This window comes from Poecilia formosa, unplaced genomic scaffold, assembly GCF_000485575.1.
Source record: "Poecilia formosa unplaced genomic scaffold, Poecilia_formosa-5.1.2 Scaffold30, whole genome shotgun sequence".
In the NCBI taxonomy this organism is placed as follows: domain Eukaryota; kingdom Metazoa; phylum Chordata; class Actinopteri; order Cyprinodontiformes; family Poeciliidae; genus Poecilia; species Poecilia formosa.
The window spans coordinates 397,769-418,170 of NW_006799969.1; the positions used below are offsets into that span (position 1 = coordinate 397,769).

At 41.2% G+C, this 20,402-nt stretch overlaps 1 protein-coding gene across 1 annotated transcript in view; it reads left to right on the forward strand.

Moving 5' to 3' along the window:
• scaf8 (SR-related CTD-associated factor 8) overlaps positions 1-18,786 on the forward strand; it is a 78,165-nt gene extending 59,379 nt beyond the window's left edge. The window contains exon 21 of the mRNA XM_007549118.2: positions 18,702-18,786. The gene's annotated coding sequence lies outside the window, so the exon portion shown is untranslated. The remainder of the gene's footprint in view (positions 1-18,701) is intronic.
• The last annotated feature ends 1,616 nt before the right edge of the window (positions 18,787-20,402 follow it).

Consider the following 20,402-nt stretch of genomic DNA (forward strand, 5'->3'; position numbering starts at 1 on the left):
AAAGGATTTTATTGTAGCACTTGTTGAGGTGAGGTTTTTAGTGTTTTTATCAATAAGTGCCAAAGTAAGGTGATTTAGGGGCACAATTATATATCTCAGTTTTGGAAGCTGAAGTATGAAACTTCAGTATTATTTTCTGGCCAGTTCAAACAATGCACATGGCAAAAACACTTTTTTATTTTTTCAATATTCGGTATGGGGTGAAAAAAGTAGTATATTTTTATTTTTATCATTTTTTTGTTGGCTCAAAACCTCCATCTAGCTCTCCTTTAAACTGTTACTGACTTGCTGTATGGGGCAGACAGTCTTGATGCATAAAGATTCTCCCCCTTCAACAACTATTGTTGTCTAAAAAGCCAATGTAGTTTGCAAGATATTGTGATAAGTCATTCACATGGCAAATCATCATTATGGTTAGAGAAAAGCATCTTTTAGATGAAAAGAAGTATGACTCACACTAGGCAAGGAAACCTTATTTGTACATGAACATTTAAGCACAGGAGCAAACACATTAAACCCTGCTTCCTCTAGTGTAGCTCTGGAGACATTGTGAGCAGCGCTTTAATAAATTTATGGTCTGCATAGGAAAAATAAAAGTTGTTTGTCTTTAGCATATCTGTACGGTAAGGAATTTAGCAAAACTCTATATTTTGAGCTTTTGGATGGATGAGCATTTATGTTTTAAAGAAATCAACTCTGAGATTAGAGCCATGAGAAACTCCACATGTGGTCTAAGTTCTAAATTCACATCCAGCTTGGTAACCTTGTCAAAAAAAAAAAAAAAAAAAGTTGATGAAATTCTCTGTTGAGAAATGTGTCATCGTAATGTAATAAGTGTATCCATAGGTAGAGCTGAAGTAAAGCAAATTGCTGAGTGCAGGTGTCAAACCCCACTGGGTTGTTGTTGTTTGGGACTGTTGTCGATATTAATACCTCTATCTCCTCAGACGGTGACGCAGCTTACGGTACCAGAGTGCTGCCTCTCAGCAGTCCAGCCTGTGGGGTCACAGCCATGTCAATGGATTATTAAATCTATCCACGTGCAGAAACTCAATACATAACCCTGTGTCCCTTAACCTGATGGTAGGTGTAGGGCAACCAGCTCACCAGGCTACTGTAAACACACGGAAGATGGGGGAAGGCTATTTATGGCATCATTGTCATTGATGCCATTGTTTTGAGCATGATATGTTAACTGAAACAAAAAAATCTGTATTTTCTCTTCTTTCTTATGCACTTCTTGTTACTGTGCACTATTTTATTTTATATTTGTATCATGTTCGAATAAAATTTCATTTCATTTCATTTCAAAAAAGGTGTTACCTGTTCTCAAGCTAAAATGCGATGTTTAGAAAATTTCTATGTGGCTCTTTAGTTCAAAGCAGCAAAAAAAAAAAGATCTTAGCCTTAAGTTGACCTTGTTTTCTTAATGCTCTACACAGTAACCCTCTTTTCTTACTGTGTCCCATAAGACATGACAGCTGTGGCAGTACCTTGTATGATGCGTCTCATATGATTCACTTCAACCTTCTGGTGGTTTGAAGCACTCAACTTGACCATTGTTGGCTTTCCTAAAGGGAGCCTCCTGGATATAGATGGTCTTTTTTTATTTTTATTTTTATTTTTTTTTAGGCTTTTGTTCTTTCTAGTTGAATGAGAAGATCTCCGCTTTGGCCGTATAATCTTCTTAATACATGTTGGGTTTGATGGCCATCTCACCTGCTTTGAGAAATGGTTCTAGCACATAATAGACAAAATAACAGCTCCTCATAAGCTGTATAGTCCTTGATATTCACCTTGGCTCTGACAGAATCTGATGTACCGCAGTGATGTCATTCAGTCTAAATTATTTCCCCCTTGGAGGGTGAAATCATTTATTCTCAGTCTCTTAAGGTTGGTGAACCGGGGAGCACGCCCTGACTGCTGACTAATAGGTGAGGGATGTTGTGTCAGTCAACCCACTGACTTGAAGCGGATACGCTTTCGCATCTGCGTTACAGCAATTAATCTTCACTGTCAATACAAACTGGAACTGGAAAGCTTAAATTCACTTATCTGTCCTCGGGTGCTTTGCATTTGCTTTTTGACATGTTGGTTTTTTTATTGGAGATTGCCCGTTTCCAGAATTTGAGTGGATATACATTTTCATTTTTTGAAAATCATTTTCTCTTGTGTTTACAAATGAGCTGTCTTTTTTTTTTTTTCAATGGAAATGTGGTTTTTTTTTTTAAAGAAAGATATTTTACTATGCATGGGTTTAAACTAACTTGAAGGTCCTTAAGCTAGTAACAACTGTCGTGAACCACAGGGAACTGGGTTTTTCCTTATTCATGCAATGATTATTTGGAGGAGGAAGCCTAACTTATTCTGTCATGTTTTGTTATTGGACTCGTATATCATTTTCTTTTCTCTGTGTTATCAATATGTTCAGAATTTAAAACTTGAACACATTCCAGTCTTGCCTTACACACTGAGCTGGCTCCGACACACCATAGGCCTTTATTTTGTGGGAAGCTTCCCTAAAATGATGCGTTTAATGCACTGGATTCTCTACATGTTCATGTTTGGTCCCAGACATGCCTGCTGCTTTTGCCAATTATGCTATCATAGTGTGCCAAAGGCAAGTATTTTAACAAGCTGGAAGACTGTACTCACTCTTTCCGAACGTCATCCATATCATCCTGCTTAATGTCCTGGCCTCTTGACAAGCTGTGCAGTAAGTTTAGTTTAGCCATGGGAGTTCTAGGCCAATGTATTTATAAAAAGGCATATATCACATATCACGGTTTTATACAGATCTTCCCTTTAAATTGTATTCAGGTTTGTAGCACATCATAGATTTATTCAGAAATTTAAGAAAGCCCATAAAAGCAACAAAAGGCAGCCAAGGAAGCAGCTGAAAGTTATGGAAGACCAATGATGTTTCATCTGGAATGAAAAAATTGGGCCATCACAAAACAAAATCGAAGTCACCACAAAGTCTCAAGCTTTACCTTAAACTCAAAACTCAAATGGCTGTATGAAGATGTATCCACAAATTATTGGAAGTCAGGACAAATGTTATGAGAAACTCAACAGTCTCCCTGTAATTTATCATAGTGGGTACTGACCACTTGTGACAAGAACAATACTTCAAGAACACTAAAAATATGGCGACGTTCAATTAGACATATTTGTTCCAGTTTCGACCAGCAAAGTTTATCTGATTCCCACAAGTGTGTACTCTCTAGGCAACCTTATCTCAATGCTCTGTTGGGGAGCAGTGACTATACTGAGACTTGTATAAGTGACTGTACAAGTCTCACTTTCCCCCAGTCTGCTTGCTTACTCAAGCTACTCATATCTGTTTAACTTTATGCTCAGAAGCACCACTGATGATCTGGCTGTTGACTGTCTGCTCGAACTAAATGCTCCCTCATGGAGGATATGGGTTTTTGTGGGTGAGGAGAAACTCATCTGCCCAACTTGTTGACTCCCACAAGCTAACCAACATTTCTGTCATTGATGATCTATGTAGCAAATATACTCCCAACATCCTTTTTGTGTTGCCAATATGTGGGAACCCATTCACTCAACATATTTCCATTAAAAGCTGCTCTTTTTGAAGCAAAGCAATCCACTTGGTGATAAGTTCTTTAAAGTTCAATAAAAAGGCTCAATAAAACAGCCTTTCTTGAGCATTTCTTTTTTTGTGTGTAGCCTTTTTGATTTAATCTGACACAAAAAAAAAAACAAAAAACAAACTTGCAGGGTGACAAGTCAGATCAAATTGTGTGCCTTTGTCGACATTGCTGTCTTTAAAATTGGGTTAGTCTTGTGAACGTAAATTCTCTTGATCACTTGGGATTCAGATTGTTTATGAATTTGCATCTACAGTTCATGCTTTTTTTTCTTTTTCTTTTGTTGAGGAGCTTTTCTGACAGTAGCAATGAGAGAAACAGTAAAGGGTTTGTGATTGGCTTTTACCTCAGGGGTTAAGTATCCTCCTCCGTTCCCTCTAAGGCCGTCCCTGCTCAGGACGAGAGGCCTGTGAATAAATGCCACCCTTGTCCTCTCATAATGGAACAGCTTGGCCCTATGAGGCCTCTGCTGGTCCAAGCATCTGCCTGTCCCCTCTTCCCCCAAAGTTGTCCTGTGGGACCCTGCCTTCCTGTCACATCTGCCTGTAAGCAGTAACTCAATTAGTCGAGGAATTTCTTTCTAATGAATAAAAATTCGAGACTGGCCTGTCATTTTTCAGACCCACAATGGAAAGCCTGTCAGCTCGAACACGTCGCTGATTTACTCTGTAATCGTGTGAAAAGTTGTTTCCTGCGCGCCGTGCGTGACAACTGCATTATGAGCGCGATCCTCATTGACATTCTTGAGCCTCCCTGTGCGGATGGGATAATAATGAGTTTGGCGGTGGCCTTAATTTAATCGTGCCGATACAAGAGGTGCACATGTGGCACATCTGCTCGTGCTCTGCCATGTTTCGCCGTGCCCTCAGACGAGATGGCATCTGGTGCCAGCAGTGGCTTGTTTCTGTTTTATCAGCCCTTTCATAAAAGCACATTCCTCAATCAAAAGGCTGTGCAGCGTCGCACAAAGGAGTTTGTTTTCCAGAGATTTGCCTGTGACTTCTCTGCGGCAATCAAATGCACTCACGTGGGTCTTCGTCCTCGTGAATGCTCAAACTGGTTGCACAGGTCAGTCTTTGTTTTGAGTTTGCGTGTGTTTAACTTTATCTGAGGAATACAAAGTGAAGGCTTGACTGCTTTGTTTAGCACCTGTGGAGGATTATAGGTCAGTAACGACTGCCAACTAATTTCTTGTGATAATTCAGATCTGGAGCAAATGTAGTCTTATTCAGTTTATTCGATTCTCTGAACTTAAGTGTGCCACTGTACTAAAAATGCAAGATTTGTTTTTATTAAATTATCATTATTTATTTATTTTTTATTTCTAAGCAAACTGGAGTTTTTTGTGCACTCTCAACTTGCCAGTAGACCTCTTGCCCAGTTTTGGTAACAAAAAGTAGGTTGTACACAAACTATGAAATGGGGCTAAATTAATTATGAAGGTTGGTCTATATAAGCAGATAATTACTGGCTGTAGGTTTTGAACTAGTTGCTCCTGTTGGACTCCACTCCACAGAGTCAAACCAAACACAGGAGCTCCAAGCAAATTTATGCACGCCGGCTGCTAAGTGGACAAACTACAGTGAAATTAAAATGACTGATCTTCTTTAATCTAGGGCCAATAAACATCCACACCTGTGGGTTAATCTGCATGAGAGCTTGGCCGTGTTTGTGTGTTCCTGGATCCATGACGTTTGTCTCACCCAAGGAAGCTGGACGTGCAGCCTAGCTCATGTTTGTCTCTGGTATTTAGGTTTAGATGTTCTTGTTAGGAATGCCCTAGTCAGAATCTTTCTGTGCATTTTTGATTTGCACATTTTAAAAAGCCTGACCACCTTCTGCTGATTATTGTTTATTCTATTTTCTCTTTTTTTTTTCTTATCCTTTTCTGCTGTGAGCAGCCATCACGAACATAGGTGATGTCACAGTGTATGAAAGAGCAGACACTGAAAGACAGAGTCTCACTGTTTGTGCAAAGACAAAATGGGCATGGAGTTAATTTAAGTTGTCTTTAGCATCTGTTGGTTATTAGTGCAGTTAGCATAGCTGGTAAAACAGCGGTTTCTATGTGGGTTCCCTGAAGCAGTAATTTCCAAACTTTTTCCACATGGGCCAAATCACCAAAGCTTGACAGAACGCTCAAGTTTGCTACTAAGTAGCAGTTATTAACAAGTACCAAGTTACCATAAAAGTAAAATGTATCATAAAATGTGACCTATTAATAAACACACTCAGCTTATTTATATTTTTGAATTTGTCCACGTCCACCTACTGCCTGTGCTGGTTGTCCAAATTGGTGCCATTCTTGATTTCGAGCTGGTAATTCTGCACACAGTTATTCCAGATTGCCCTGCTCATTTCTTAACTCTGATCATAGAAAGTGTCAAAACCCAGCTTGGTGATAGATGGAGGCTGAAAGCTCAAAAGAATCACAGCACTTTTATTGTATAGCCTTTTTGCTATTGGGTGAAAATCTCATTCTTGTGTACATCAACTGAAAGGCAATCATTAATATAGAAATTGAATGATTTTGCAACCATCACCCTGAAGAGGGTGGTGATAAGGAAGGTGATTTTTTTTATTTTTATCGATTCATTCCAGACATGTCCCCATCACTGTCGAACAAATACACACCAACATGTGTCTGAAAAGGCGTAGGACAAACTAAGAAGGTTTTTGTTCAAGTTCACAATATTCTGATGCTGAGAAGGTGTTGAATACAACAATTTTACTATAACACAAACGGAGATATTTAGGCTTTCCTTTACGAGAAAAAAAAAAAAACTGCACCGTGAGTTTGTCTTTACCTGTCAGGTTTGACAACTCAGATTTTGTTTATAAAGTTGTGCTATACGTTGATTTCTGAAAACTATGCAATGTTAAAAAACATTAAACATTTGACTGTACAGAAATATTAATGGGAGTGGGCAAAATACGATTCACTTGAAAGTCTTGTTTTTACTGGGCTTTGATTTGAGTCCACAATCTATGAACAAAACTGTTAGCATTTGATGGTTTTCAGGCAGCTTCATCCACCATAGAAGGTACTACCTTGGGTGTTAACTTTCAACATTCACTTATTTCAGGCTTTTCTTTCTGAATGTCTGAGTTTGAAAAGGCAAAACAGATTATGGATTGCACGCTAAACCAAGATTAGCACATAAAGAGAGGGTTGATTTAGCTAAAACGCCTCACACATGCACTCATGAATGTGCACTCACCAGGAAACATCAATCCAGATCACTTAACTGGGTCTGACTTGTTAAATATGGAGGAAGAAAAGCTAATAGTAGCTGCTTTTGTTCTTTGCTAACCTTGACCACAAACCAACCAGACGGGCCCAGGCTGGTCTAAGCACCACTAATGCACTTAAAGCACCATCATGGCGTCTTCCTGTCAGGTTGTCATGATTATAAGCTTAAGCAGACGTGTGATGAATAAAACTGCGGTGAGTGACATTAACCTGGTTGTTGGATATTTTTTCATTTCCCGTCTATTAATCATACCAAGGTCTACTGCTTGTGTTGTAAGTCGATCAGAGTGACCTGAGTGATGCATGCCATGTTGGGCCTGACTGTGATCTACAATTTGGCCTTTAATAGGCCAAATAAAAGTTGAACGGCTGCCAGTTTTACAGCTAGTTTAGCATGAACATATGGCTCAGCTTGGCTTAGGGAGAGGACGTTTGCTCTCCGAGTCTGAATCACATGCTGGTAATTCATCAGCTCTGGCGCTGCCAACACATTTGGGGGGGAAAAGGGTCTTTCCTTGGACTGGGTAGAGTGGGCACCCTTTGAAGGGGAGGCTGCAGGAGCAAACTGACATTTGGCGTCAGTACTCCTCAAGAATGCAGAGAGGGATTAATGCATGCCTGCGGCAGTGATGGATGGAGCTTGGTGCTTCCCCTCCTCCCCCGACGTAGACATACACTCACAGAGCATATGGATGGAGACTGTTGGGCCCTACCCTGCTGCTGAATGTACCAGCTTTGCAGGTACGTTTGTATGTCTGCTGAGACAGAGCCAGAGTTTGGTTGTTTGCCCCGCTACCCCAGATAGAGCTGTACTTAACCAGTATCAGGGCAGACTGAGCTTCTACCGTCCCAGGTCACCTTTGAGACACTTTTAGTGCTTCACTTTGTAACTTTTATATCTTTTAAATCGACTTCTTCCCCCTCAGTGCATTTCTCTTTCCGAACGCATCCGGTGATCAATGTTTCTGACAGATTTGTGCCCGTTTTCAAATCGACGTAAAAGCTCTGCCGCCGCTGTGTGACGTTCGGCAGCAGACTGTTTGATTTCTTTTTGTTTTGCAGTGGTCAATGATCTCTGATGGATCACCTCAGGGAGTGATCGGCGTGTCTCACAAGAACGCCACTGTTCGCCATGGCGAATGTTGCCACGATAATGAGTGAGTGAGATGTGGGCGGAGGCCATTAATCACTCACACCACGTAGCGTGAGACCGATTATCCTGCAGAACACAAAGGACAGCAGCAGTCAAATCCAGTAGGAACAATAGAGCATGTTAATGGGTTTAATGCAGATGTTGCATGCTCCAACGAGCACAATGTAAAGTCATGCTTTAACTCAGCAAAAAAAAAAAAAAAAAGTTTGGTAAAGTTTCTGCCTTATTTATGACGACATAGATTAGGACTGCCCTTCCTGAAGGGTATCTGCTGTACTTTCTCCTTCTTTCTTGGCTTCAAAGACGCTTCTTTTCCTCTGCCTCTTATCGTGTGTGAGATAATTGAGAATCACTCCTCTCCCTTTGAACGAGCAAACTGCCATGCTTTGTCCCATCATCCTTGGGCATTCCTCCGCCCCCTTAACCTTCAGGTCTCTTATCTGACCCTGTGACTGGGCACATATTTGCACCGCCTGCCATTCATTTCATCACTTGTCCTCTTATCATCCAGGAATTTTCTACATTACCCTGCCGGATGAAATCTGGGACTCATACATTTATAGAGTTGATTTTCAGGGATTTTGCACTGCAGGAAAGATCTTTAGATGTGTGCAGTGCTGCATCTTCGGAAGTGGATCAAGTCCTTTTGTTGTTCCTTGACCTATCAAATCCCTAAAATTAACTTCATCCGTCATTAAACTGTTTAACAAAGAAATTGATGAAGAGCACAATTGTAAATGGAGTCATCCAGCTCACTAGGTGTTTCATACTGCACCTTCCCTCTTTTGTGTGTTTTGCTTATTACTGAGTCAGACGAGTAAAAGAAAAGAGAACTTTCCTACATTTTCTCACACTACAACCGCACACTTAAAAACTAATATATATTTTTATAAAACATGCATTTGTATCTAGTTTGCCTCAAGACATAGGGTACAGAAAACATTGTCGTGGTGCCCTGGTGAGTTGAAAATGAACATGTGAAGCGCTCTGTTTGGAGATAAACTAATGCAGCACATCATCTTGGACTGCACTATAACAGCAGGGAAGTATGGTAGTGGCAGCATTGGGCTGGGTAGATGCTTTCACTAGGACAGAGAAGCTGGTCAGAGTTGATAGAAAGGTGGACAGAGTAAAATGCAAGAAAATCCTAGAAGAAACCCTGTTAGACACTGTGAAAGACTTAAATCTGGTTTGGCAGTTCACTTTCAGAGTGAACGGCCCTTAACAGAAAGCCATTGCTAAAGTGGCATAGTTTAAATTAAACCTTATTTATATGTTACAATGGCCTAGTGACAGCCCAGAGCTAAATCCAGCAGAGAATCACATGTACAGTAATGAAAAATTGCTGTTCTTAGATGTTTTATCTAACATAAGAATTTTACAAAGAATAAGGAAGCATTTCAATTTCTAGATGAGTAATGACAAGTGAAACATGGACATCCAGCTGCAATTGGATATCCATAGCAACACACGTCACACTTTTTAGATGTTTATTTGTAAAACATTTTGAGAAAAAAAAAACACATGTTTTAACTAATTTGTCTCAACTTTCCACTTGTGCTTCACTGCATTGATCTATTAAATAAAATCCAACTAAAATGTATTTTATGTTTGTGGTTGTGGCATAAGCCCCGTGTACAAAAACAAACCTAGTGGAATGAAAACTGTTGCAAAGGCACTTTGCGCTTGACGTGAAGCAGCAGATGGACAGCGACACCCCCTTGAGGACATCTCGAGTCATTGTCTCTTGTAAACGGCGCCTTCAGAAGAGGTTAATGCCTCGTGTCTCATTCTGAATTATTACTCTACAACCTGCACCCAGTTCATTTACAGTCTGCATGAAAGGAAGCATCTTTCTAAAAAAAAAATAATAAAAGCTGAACTCTGTCCATCACAGGCTGACTTGTTTGAAGAGATGTGCAGATTTCACAATTTATGTCATACTGTTGTTGATGTAACATCGGAGATGATGACGTTTTAATCGCGTTAGAAAAGCCAAGCAGAAATACTTGGAATCCTTCACATGATGCATCTCACTAGTTAGATTGTCAAAGACCGGATTGGGATAGATTTTAGGGTGGAGCCCAGTGTGAAACAAAAGCTTTGACCTTTCACCCTGATTCAAAGCATCCCGGCTTAAGTAAATTCCATCCGTCTGTCTCTCTCTTTCTCCCCCCCCCCCACGTCTCCCATCCTGCTAATTTTAAATGCTTCTCCAGACGCGTTGATCTTTTTTTCAAACCATTCTTCTTATTGCGACACTCTAATTGCCGCTAATATCAAGCAATTAAGATGCATTTATTTGTTTCCGAGGGATATTTTGTTCACAAATTGCTGCCCATCGGAGTCCCCAGCAAGCAACAGTAATCAATGGCGTCAAACTGTAAACGGCCCCCAGCGACGAACGTGGCTCCATCATGCTGTTTATGAGAAAGCCGGTGAAATATTAGTGAGCCGACTAAAGAGTCATATTTCTCTCCCCCCACGACTCTGCCCCAATGCTCTTCCTGCGCCCCATCTGTCAGACCGCTCCCATGAGCGAGCGCCGCTTCAATATGAGTTTTTCATCAGAGATAGATTATCGCAGGCGATCGGCCAGAGATTAAATGCAACGTGATGAATGTGTTTTGCATAAAAGAAATGATTTACTCAAAAGGTTAAGATGTCTGCAACACCACATTAAGGGGATGGATGCCTTACTGTAGTTATTAAGATCAGACGAGGCACTGCACAGTCCCTAAACAGGCTGCATCTACATGCGTCTGCGAGCTCAGAGTCAGCAGGAATGAAAAAAGATGAATATTTGTTCGGTTTGGTCCGAAATGATGCACCGAATACATGGTTGATTAAGGCGTCGACCTTCCAAATCCCAACTTTGATTTCCTTAATAAGACCAGAGTTTTAAATATTTTTTCTCTGATCTTCCTCCCATGAGGGGTTCTTAATTATTAATATGCGGAACAGAGGGGAGGATAGGATTTTACCGTTTTGAAATGTAAAAAAATAATATCGAGTTGACATTTGATTTAGCATGGCATGGCTAGTGCTAGTAGAAACACAAAGCATTATTTCTATCTCTGCAGAAAATGTAGATTACTAAAAGTTTGACAGCATTTTAAAATCCATTTTTTCCCCATGACATGTTGAAAACTCGGTGATGAAACAGATCACCTATGATGTCTTGCTGTCAGCCTTCCTGTTATTGGCTAACAAGTCTTGCTCTCTCGCTCTTTTGCAGCCATTCAGTTCCTTTTTAAATAACTTCTTGCATACATTCCTCTGGCTTCATTTTAAACACATATTGTACATAGTTTTTATTTTGAATCTCCCCCGTGCAAAATCAGAAATATGAAGAGTGTTGCTGTTAACAAGACTGGTTAGCTTCTGATCAGCTGAACAGCCGTAACTTGGTGTTGAGACCAGTCTGGTTGGAAATTGCCAGTTTTCTCGGCACGTCTCTATCTAAAAGTTATAATTTAAAAACAAAAAGTGACATTCCAGGGTCCTTTAGATCACTGGGAGCCTAGTGAAATGAAGCGTAGTATAAGCTTAGCTAAAGTTCTGTTTAGAGTATTCCCTGCTGTGATGTTCTGTTAAATTGTTGTGGATCTTCGCAGCATCTGTGTGCGATGGAGATTCAGTCTTCTTAGCATTGAATTATGTGACATCAGGCCATCAGAAGTCATCTGAACCTCATTTTGAGGGTAGAGTTACCTTTTTTTTTCAAAGCATTATCCTGCTAAAGAACGAATCCTTTGTCAATACCCGCAAACATAAAAATGCTGCTCCTGATTCGCGTCATGTGAAATCGTTTGATACGCTTTCCTTCATTTTCTCTTGCAGTCCTTTGCTCATGAATAGCAGTTCAAAATATCTGTATGTTGAATCTTTGTCCTTCAGATTCTTGTGCTGCATTCATTTCGAAGTGTAAGACAAGAATAAAAATTACCTTAGAGGGTGTGTGTGTGTGTGTGTGTGTGTGTGTGTGCGCGCCTGGAGCCTGAATATATTGGGATTTAATTCTGCTCAGGAGATCAGAGCTTATTGGGGTCTTAATTGGTAATAATTAGGGGTCAGACAATTTGGCTGGGTGGAATTAGATCTAGCACCTGCTCTTCATGAATATGCATCCTATCGGGCCTCTCTCTTCGTGTGAGTCTGAATGTTTTCGTGTCTCTCACTTGCTCGAGGCGTGGCGTTGACCAACCCGTTCTAAGATGCCTGCTCCGACAGGCGCACAAAAGCCTTTGAGAAGATCCCAGACTAGGCCACGAGGACTATTGTGCTGCTAACAATGTTGTTTAGTCCTGGTGAGCGCGGCTGATATTAGGTCTCTAGGTTGACGTCTCTGTGGACAGCAGGCCGGCTGAAGGCTGTTCCACAGCTGCTCCTGCAGCGTGGCGTGGATAAGACTTTGAATTGCAATTCAAGACAATGGTTTTCGAGAGCAGAGCTCAGTTCGGTGCTTTAGTAACAGGCCAGGCAGCGGCTCTCATTTGTAAGGGCGATTCGAGTGACTCAGACACAAACCACTGGCACGTGAAAGCTTTCTAAACGGACTTTTCGAGCTCCGACTCTGTTTGGTGTTCTCATGTGGCTTTCTGCACGGGTCCAGTTTGACCACAGCTATGTGAACCGAAGACAAATGGAGGCCTGCGTGTGCTTTTAGGCTGACGGCGGTCTTGGGACAGTCTCCACTGAGACAAGTCTTAGTCACAACACATAGGAGAACCTGATTCCAGGGAATGTTTTTCCACATCTCTTTATGTTCTGTGATTGGCCTTAGTTCGGAAAAGCGTGTCAACATGTCGTTGACTCCGTTTCCTTCTGTGCAGCTTTAGTGGAATGTTTATGTGATGAACCAACTCCAAGTAGCACAGAGCTGTGAAGTGGAAGGAAGATGAAGCATGGGATTCAAAATTTTATGCAAAACAAATCCACAAGTTGTGGAATGCATTTGTTTCCTGTTTACCACTAGCCCTCTACGGGACACATGCCCCTGAAAACAACACCCGCATGCTGGAACAAGGTGGCGGGAGCATCATGCTGTGGGAATGCAAGTATAGAAAAATGAAAACATGCCTATTTGTGCTTATAAACTGACAACTTCTCACTGCAAATATTTCGGCATATTTTATGTTTTGTGATTGATCTCTGGTCAGACTGCTGTGGGCATGCTGTTCATTAGCAGGGATCTAAAGGGTTGTAAGAGTTGGGGACATAAAAGTAGCTAAATACAGGTCAATCATGGAACATTGACTTCAAAAAATATGGCAGAAGGCATGGTGGTAGTCCCATTATGTCGTGGGGAAGACTTTCTTGACGCAAACCAGAGACAATTAAACACGTCTCTGTGTATGTTGGCTGATGGTTAGTTGCTGCTACAACATGTTTTTGTCACTTTGGAGAAACTAATTCCTTGGAAAGTTTTGCCACATTCCTTTACGTCCTCTGATCAAAAGACCTGCTTAGAAATAATCTAAAAGATTACATGTCATTGACTTCAGTTCCTCCTGGGTGACTCCCCCCCCCCCCTCCCTCTTGACTACCTCTAATCACTCCATGGTCTTTTTTTTTACCCCCACTTACCCTTACTCATAGGACACTTGTATGCACACATTCTTTCTTTCCTTCTCCTCTGGCCTCCTCCTGAAGTCATTGTGGTATTTAGGGTCAGACAAGAGCTCCAGTCATTACGCCCTCCCAGGCAGTACTGCAGCCATTACACGCCAGCTTGTCTCGCCCAATCGCCTCAAACTGCTTTGGAAAAAAAAAAGAAAAAAAAAAAAAAGATCCCTCCTTTTCTGCTACAAACCCTGCATCCTCCTCCTCCCATCTAACGGAAAAGCTGAATGATGGAAAAAGAAATCAGTCACCCAGTGGACCATTTTTTTTAATTTTTTTTTGCCATGCACTCTTAATAGATGAGTGCTATAAAACCTCTTGGTGTCTCGTCCTGAGTGAGCTCTTATGTTAGGAACTTTTCACTTCTCCCTCCTCTTTGCTTTCTGGCTTTCCCTGCTGCCGCTGCATAACCCAGGGCCACCCTTAGAGGACTGTGATTCGTTGCTCCTCCAAAGCCGGGAGGGAGTTTCCACGTGTCGTCCACTGTGTCTGGGTGAGTGTGAGTCAGATGGTGCATGTCTGTGTGTGTGTGTGCGTGTGCTGCTGCTTTAAGACTATGAGCACTGGTGGACAGAATCCACTTTGAAAGTCAAGAGAGCACCAGTGTGATTTCTAGTTTGCGAGCTCTTCAAAGAGCTTCTAGATTAAAGCCTTTGCCACGGAGGTAAGCCATGTTATGGATTCTGTTTTATCTTTCTATCCCTTTGTTTCTGCTGTTTGGTGGATTAATGGGGAGCTAAGGTGTGGAGGTTGATTCCTATTGCTCAGCTGCACAGGTGTGGGTCCCTTTATGTGTTTGCTTGTGAATCCCCATTTAAATCTGCTAGGTAAGTTACATCTCTGGCCTACTTTCCTGTGGATCCTTCAGGATGCTGCTTTGTAAACACTGATATGCTAAAGTGACCTTTCACAGTCTCAGCCTTTATAATTTCTTTTGATACATTACAGGGTTTTTGGGATCTGTTGCCCCAAACACATTAATCTGAGGACAAAGTTCTATCTAGATGCATGGATGCATGGTTTAAACAGTTTGGAAACTTTAATTCTCTTCAGGTCGCTCTGAAACGAACATAGCATACGTGTATAAATCTCTGCCTGGGGGCTGCCATGTCACTCTTGGTCGGTAGCCAGCCACGGAGCCTCGAAATGCATAATGAGAAAGTCTGAAAAACACTTAACAAGCACTCTGATGGATGTTTAGTGGCTTCGCTGGATTCACCACACAGTAATATGAGCTTTCAGAGTGATTCATAGACAGACATTTCTACTCGTAAGCAAACAACTGTGTGATTTTTTAAGTCGTCTTCAGATGACAGAAACACAGCAGGAGATGGGATGTTCTTTTCTCCAGTTACACAGCTTTCCTTCACTTCCTGTTGTGGTTGTTTTCCTTTTTTTTTCTAGGTTTATAGTTGCAGAAGCAACTATAAACTATGGAACTTTAACAGCTTTGGTTTTGCAGCCCCTGAGAAAATTGATAAGAGTCTCATGGGCTGTGATTTGACAGGAGGAAGGCAGCCCAATTCAGCACCTACAAGCAGATGACCTCATAGCTATAACTCTGCAGTGCTGGAATAATCAACCTTACTGAGAATTTGTCACTTGCACTTTTCGTTTCTGATCTTTTTTCTGCTAGGAAAAAACTTGCACTGTTTTTTTTTTTTTTTTTTTTAAGGAAACAACTTAAAGCTCAAATAAGATTTGTAACATTCCTAAAACGTAGCTGCAGTTTGTTGAAAAACTAAAATAAAATAAATAAATGGACAAACAGGATCGTGATGCTTTTCTGGAGAAAAACCATGTGCAGGTTTATGTGATGCACCATTCATGTGGAAGGTAATTTAAAGTACTTCACAGGAAAACAAAGAAATAGTTAAATCAAATAACTGAATACATGAGAAGAAAGAAACTATAAAATACTAATTTAAAGCAGATTCATATTATGGTTAAATAAAAGTGACCCAAAAATTAAACCCACATTTGGTCTGATTTGTAATCCATAGTTCTGATTTGCTAAGTAAGATCTCAGCCAGTCCCATTTGCCTTTGAGGCATTGGAAATTAATTATTTGATGCTATTCAGGTATTGTACTGACAATCCTACCCGGATTTGTGTTTTGTATGAGAAATGTCAGGTCTAAAATACAAAATAAAGATACTGCAAAAAGACAAATTCAAATTGAGACTTTACTGAGCAAACTGTTTTGGAAATTCTCAAGAAATCTGGCGGGAACAGTAATATTTCATTTAAATTAGCCAAGTGTTTGCTACCCATTTAATTTATGGAAACACTAAGCTGGTTTCCAGTGAAACCGTAGCGCTTTTGTTGTGGTCCAGCTTCTTGCTTACAAGACACCATTGATTGGAGTCTCTGACACAGGCACTCTTTGGAAGTGGCTCTCAGAGTGGAACTTTTCAGAAACATTTTGACGAGGCGATAAAATCACAGCACCGTGTAGTTCTCTCGCATGACCGCTACAGGGAATTCAAGGTGTCTCTCGTCCAAACAGTGACACAGTTCCAGGTTTAGACCTGGAACTTTTCCCCAGTCATCATCCGAAAATACCGGCAGTTTCCAGACAGCGGTTTAAGTAGACAAAGCTTTAGAGACCGGAAGGATTGTTGTAAACACATAAACTTGTGAATAAACACAACGCAAGATGTAATAATATGTAATCTGGGTAGATGGAATAAAAAGGATCTGAAGACATAGCCTTAAGGAACCCCTCTTGAGGTCTTTGTTTGTCCAGATTTATATTTGCCAAGTTAGACAAGTGAAATCTGTTATGAACGCTGACTTGAGACTGGGTGTGTGTAAATGGTTTGGAGCTAAAACAAAGACCATTCAACATTATACTCCTCATTCTCATTTGGGTTTGTGTAAATAGTTTGAAGCTAAGCTTCTGTTTGACAAATACATGGTGGTCTTTATGTAGGAAAAAGTCAGTTACATCCTTAACACTTAAAGCACCTTCTGTGTTTATGCCACACCAAGGTGTGGCCCATTCTTTTGCAGCATCCCTGTCTGGAGGCACTGTTAGACTAAACACAAGGCTTACGTAGGAGTCACCCAGGGGTGGTGTGAGAAGAATCCCCAGGTCAGAGGGTGTGCAGAGGGGCGCAAGAGTGGCAGTGGTCCCTTGGCCCCAGAGCAGATGGTCCTTAGCAAGCCTTTTTGATGAGAACAGAGGGCTGAAGGGAAAGAGGGAGGGTGAGTTCAAGGCTGGGCGCAGTGGTTTGCTGCTAAAAAGGAAGACGTGTCTCGTTTTCCCAGCGAAGTCACACAGTGCGCCAGTTCAACTCGCAGCAGACTGTGAACTTGTGCGTCTTAGGGGTTTGTGTGTTGGGATGGGATGGCTTTGAGCCTTTCATACTCGCTGGCCCGCTTTGGCTGAATAAACTTTGCAAGAAAAGCATCAGCAGTGGTCCTCAATGAAAGCGGTGACTGTGACAAGTTGGACAACTGGCTTTATGTTGACTCCTGGTGTCGTCGGCAGCTGCTTTCTCAGTCTTCATTTAACAGACAGAATTGTATGCTACTCTTTATTCGTGTAAAGGCATTTTAAAACCTTTGAAATGTTGGTACCAATCATATGATCTTCTGCCTGAATTAGGTTATTGCAAGATGGTGACATGTACGAAAAAGGGAGGTAAAGTTAGAAAATATCTCATATTCCCCCGAATTAATAAAGGGAATTGAAATATTTACACCAAGACCTCCCATACAAAGTCAGTCCATATGTAGTTTGGCCTTTGGATTCATTGGCAATGTGGCTCCAGCAAGGGTGAAAATTATTGGTGTTTTACTGCTTTAATAAGTGGGTCCAGAATTATAGTTTGTCTTTCTCTCGGGATCAGCTCTACTTGACTTCAGTCTCTGCTGGTTTTGACTCGGTGAATGAAACCAGTGTTTAGCTAATCTTCCGATCAGCCCAGAATGACGGTTCAAGTTCATTAGGAGCCTTGAATGTCTGCAGCCAAGTTTCCACTGGACTATCAGGTGCTGCTCTCCATCGAAGCAGAAGGAGAAAGTCCTGGTGGCTCTTCTGGGCTTGTCCTTGAGCTTCAGGACCCCTTGCATATAAAATGCTGTGGATCCACATATGAACTGCACTCGTCACCAGCCCTGCCTTTACACTGCCAGCACTATTTGAATCTTGCTAAACAGTCCAGGTTTGTTCAAACAGAAGCAGTTGAACTCCTACCGCAGTGGTCCAGATCACTTAAGCCAGGAGTTTAGGACTTTTGGCAGGGGTATATTTACCCTGCAACCTTACACATGCTGTTCGTGTGTTGCGAAGCTCAGTGGCCTTCCCGCTATGTGTCTGAGGCTGTGCAGTTAGGTTACATTACACACAACATTCATGCTTCCTCAAGATGCCAAAAGGCGCTTCAGTGTCTCCACAAATATCGCTCCTCATTGCTTCCTATGCCCTGGATCGTGCTTTCAGACAAATTTGGCAATGAGGAGTGGGAGGGGGAAGAGAAAAAGAAAAAAAAAAAATCTAAGCTAGCGAGAGGAATCCAAGGTTTAAAAATAAACAAACGGTTAAACTGTAGCTGGCTTTGAAAAACCTTCCCGGACCTGATGAAAAGAGACGTCATTTACATGTGGGGAGGTGGAAAAATGCAACATATGTTTGATTTGGATGGATGATTAAGGAGAGTTGGATTTAGAAGGGAGGAGTGATTTTTATTTTTTTTTCATGCTGTAGGAAGTCTATCCTGAGATTCCTGGGTGAAATTCCATACACTTCTACATTACTGTGTGTTTTCTTTCAGGCAGAGCCTGAATATGTTTTTGCAAAGCTTTTTCCAAGTTTTATACCAGCAGCTTTACCCACCCCCCCTTTTTTTTTTTAAATTCATCTGTGGGACTGTTTTATCTGTATGAACACATGACAATGCCAAACATTGTTCTCATCAAAATGTAGAGGATTTGTTTTGATCTTTAGGTTACACACCTTTTATGAAGCTCAGAGCTCATTACACAAAGCAAATTACAGTGCAGCGGAAAGACTAATTCCTCTTCTTCTCTGTTTGTGTTCCAGGTTCCAGGTGAGCCACACAACCAAGGACTGAGTTAACTTTGGAAAATGAGGCACAGATAACTCTAAATTGTGAAGCAAGACTTTCTAAGTGGTGAGTTTTAACAACTTTTTGTCTTTCTTTTTTTTTTAATCAGCATGCATGTAATGATCTATGCTCCTTCCCCGTCCAGCTTATTTGTTTTTAATCTGCTTGGTGAGCTAAATTAAAGTCTTAAAGTCGACTGTAGGGGTTGATCTGCACCTGTTATGTAAGAGCAGTCTTCCTGCGATTCATGTTGTTCAGCTCTGTAATGTAATCTCAGTCTGGTCACGGCTCTGACTCTCCAATGAAAACATGCTTTGGACAGTGTGGAAGAGATTTCCTATTGTTCCGAGTATTGTCACCCGTAACAACCATGACAGCCCAAAAGCCAATTTATCTCAGAGAGGTTTTCTGTTTGGGGAAAAAAAAAGGTGTAGACCTAACCATTAATGACCAGATGAGATAGAATTATTGCTATCTTCGTTTAAAAGCATATGGAACATATATGACACGTAGCCGCTTTGCTGTGGAAACAGTCACTACATTTTGAATGTAGTCCTTGTCTGTGAGGTGTAGCCTTACGTTTTCAAGCAGGATTAGATTTACAGGTGCATCATAATAAGTGAGAGCATAATCAAAAAGTTTGTTTATTCCAGTAATTAAACAAAATCAATTGATGGAAGTGAAAAGTTGAGTTGAAGGGGAAAAAAAAAAAAAGAAGATTTCCATGACAAACATAAACTCTGGACCACTGAACAGTCCAGTCCTTTTTTCCTTTGTCTTGGCAGGAAACTTATGTTCTGCCAAAGACTGAATGAACTCAAGCAATGTTCTGTTTTCATCTGTGTTTGGTGACTCTCAAACATACAAAAAATTGCCTTGTTAATCTTCCGCAAACTCGTGGATAGTCTTTACTTCACAGTCTTCTCAAGGCTACTGTTATCATTCCGAATTGCGCCAATTTCCCCCCTTCCACTAAACTTTCCATTACTATGCTTGAAACCCTCAGGCTTTGAACAGCAGACTTTTTCCAGTAATAACCTTTTGGCTTATGACCGTCTACTGGTCAGCTATGAAGTCTGCTATTTTTCGATTGATTGTAAAGCACTATTATATGATGTATTCTACTGTACAAAAATGTAAGTTTACCTCTTTGAATGGAGTTGCTAAAATCTCAATCATGTTCTAATTGACTGAGCTGCAGGTGTAAATGTCAATTATAGATTTGTATGCATTTCCCTTGCATTTAGTAAAGGTCACCTTTATGGTTTGTTTATTTGCTTTTCCAGTGCAGGATGGGGAATTCAGAGAGCCAGTACAGCATTGATGGTCCGAAAGGCACAAGCTTCATCTTCCCCAGGAAACAAAAGCCGTATTCACTGAAACTCGGCTCAACCAAAGATGACGTTCTTTCCCCACACACGTGGTGGAGAAACGCCCCACTCGGCTCAGGGTACAAGGCGAAGTGTGTTGGTCGTGGTTGTTTGTCACCTCCTAAAAGCAGACACTCTTACTCAGCCCAACGCTGCGACTACATCTGCAAAGGAGCGAGGGGCAGCACCGAGCATCACTGGCATCGCTCGCCTGGATGCGGCATTCGAAGACGGCAATTGTCAGATGACTATGAAGAGAATCCGTACGGGGCTGAGCTCAATGGGCGCTCTCTGAACGGACACGGC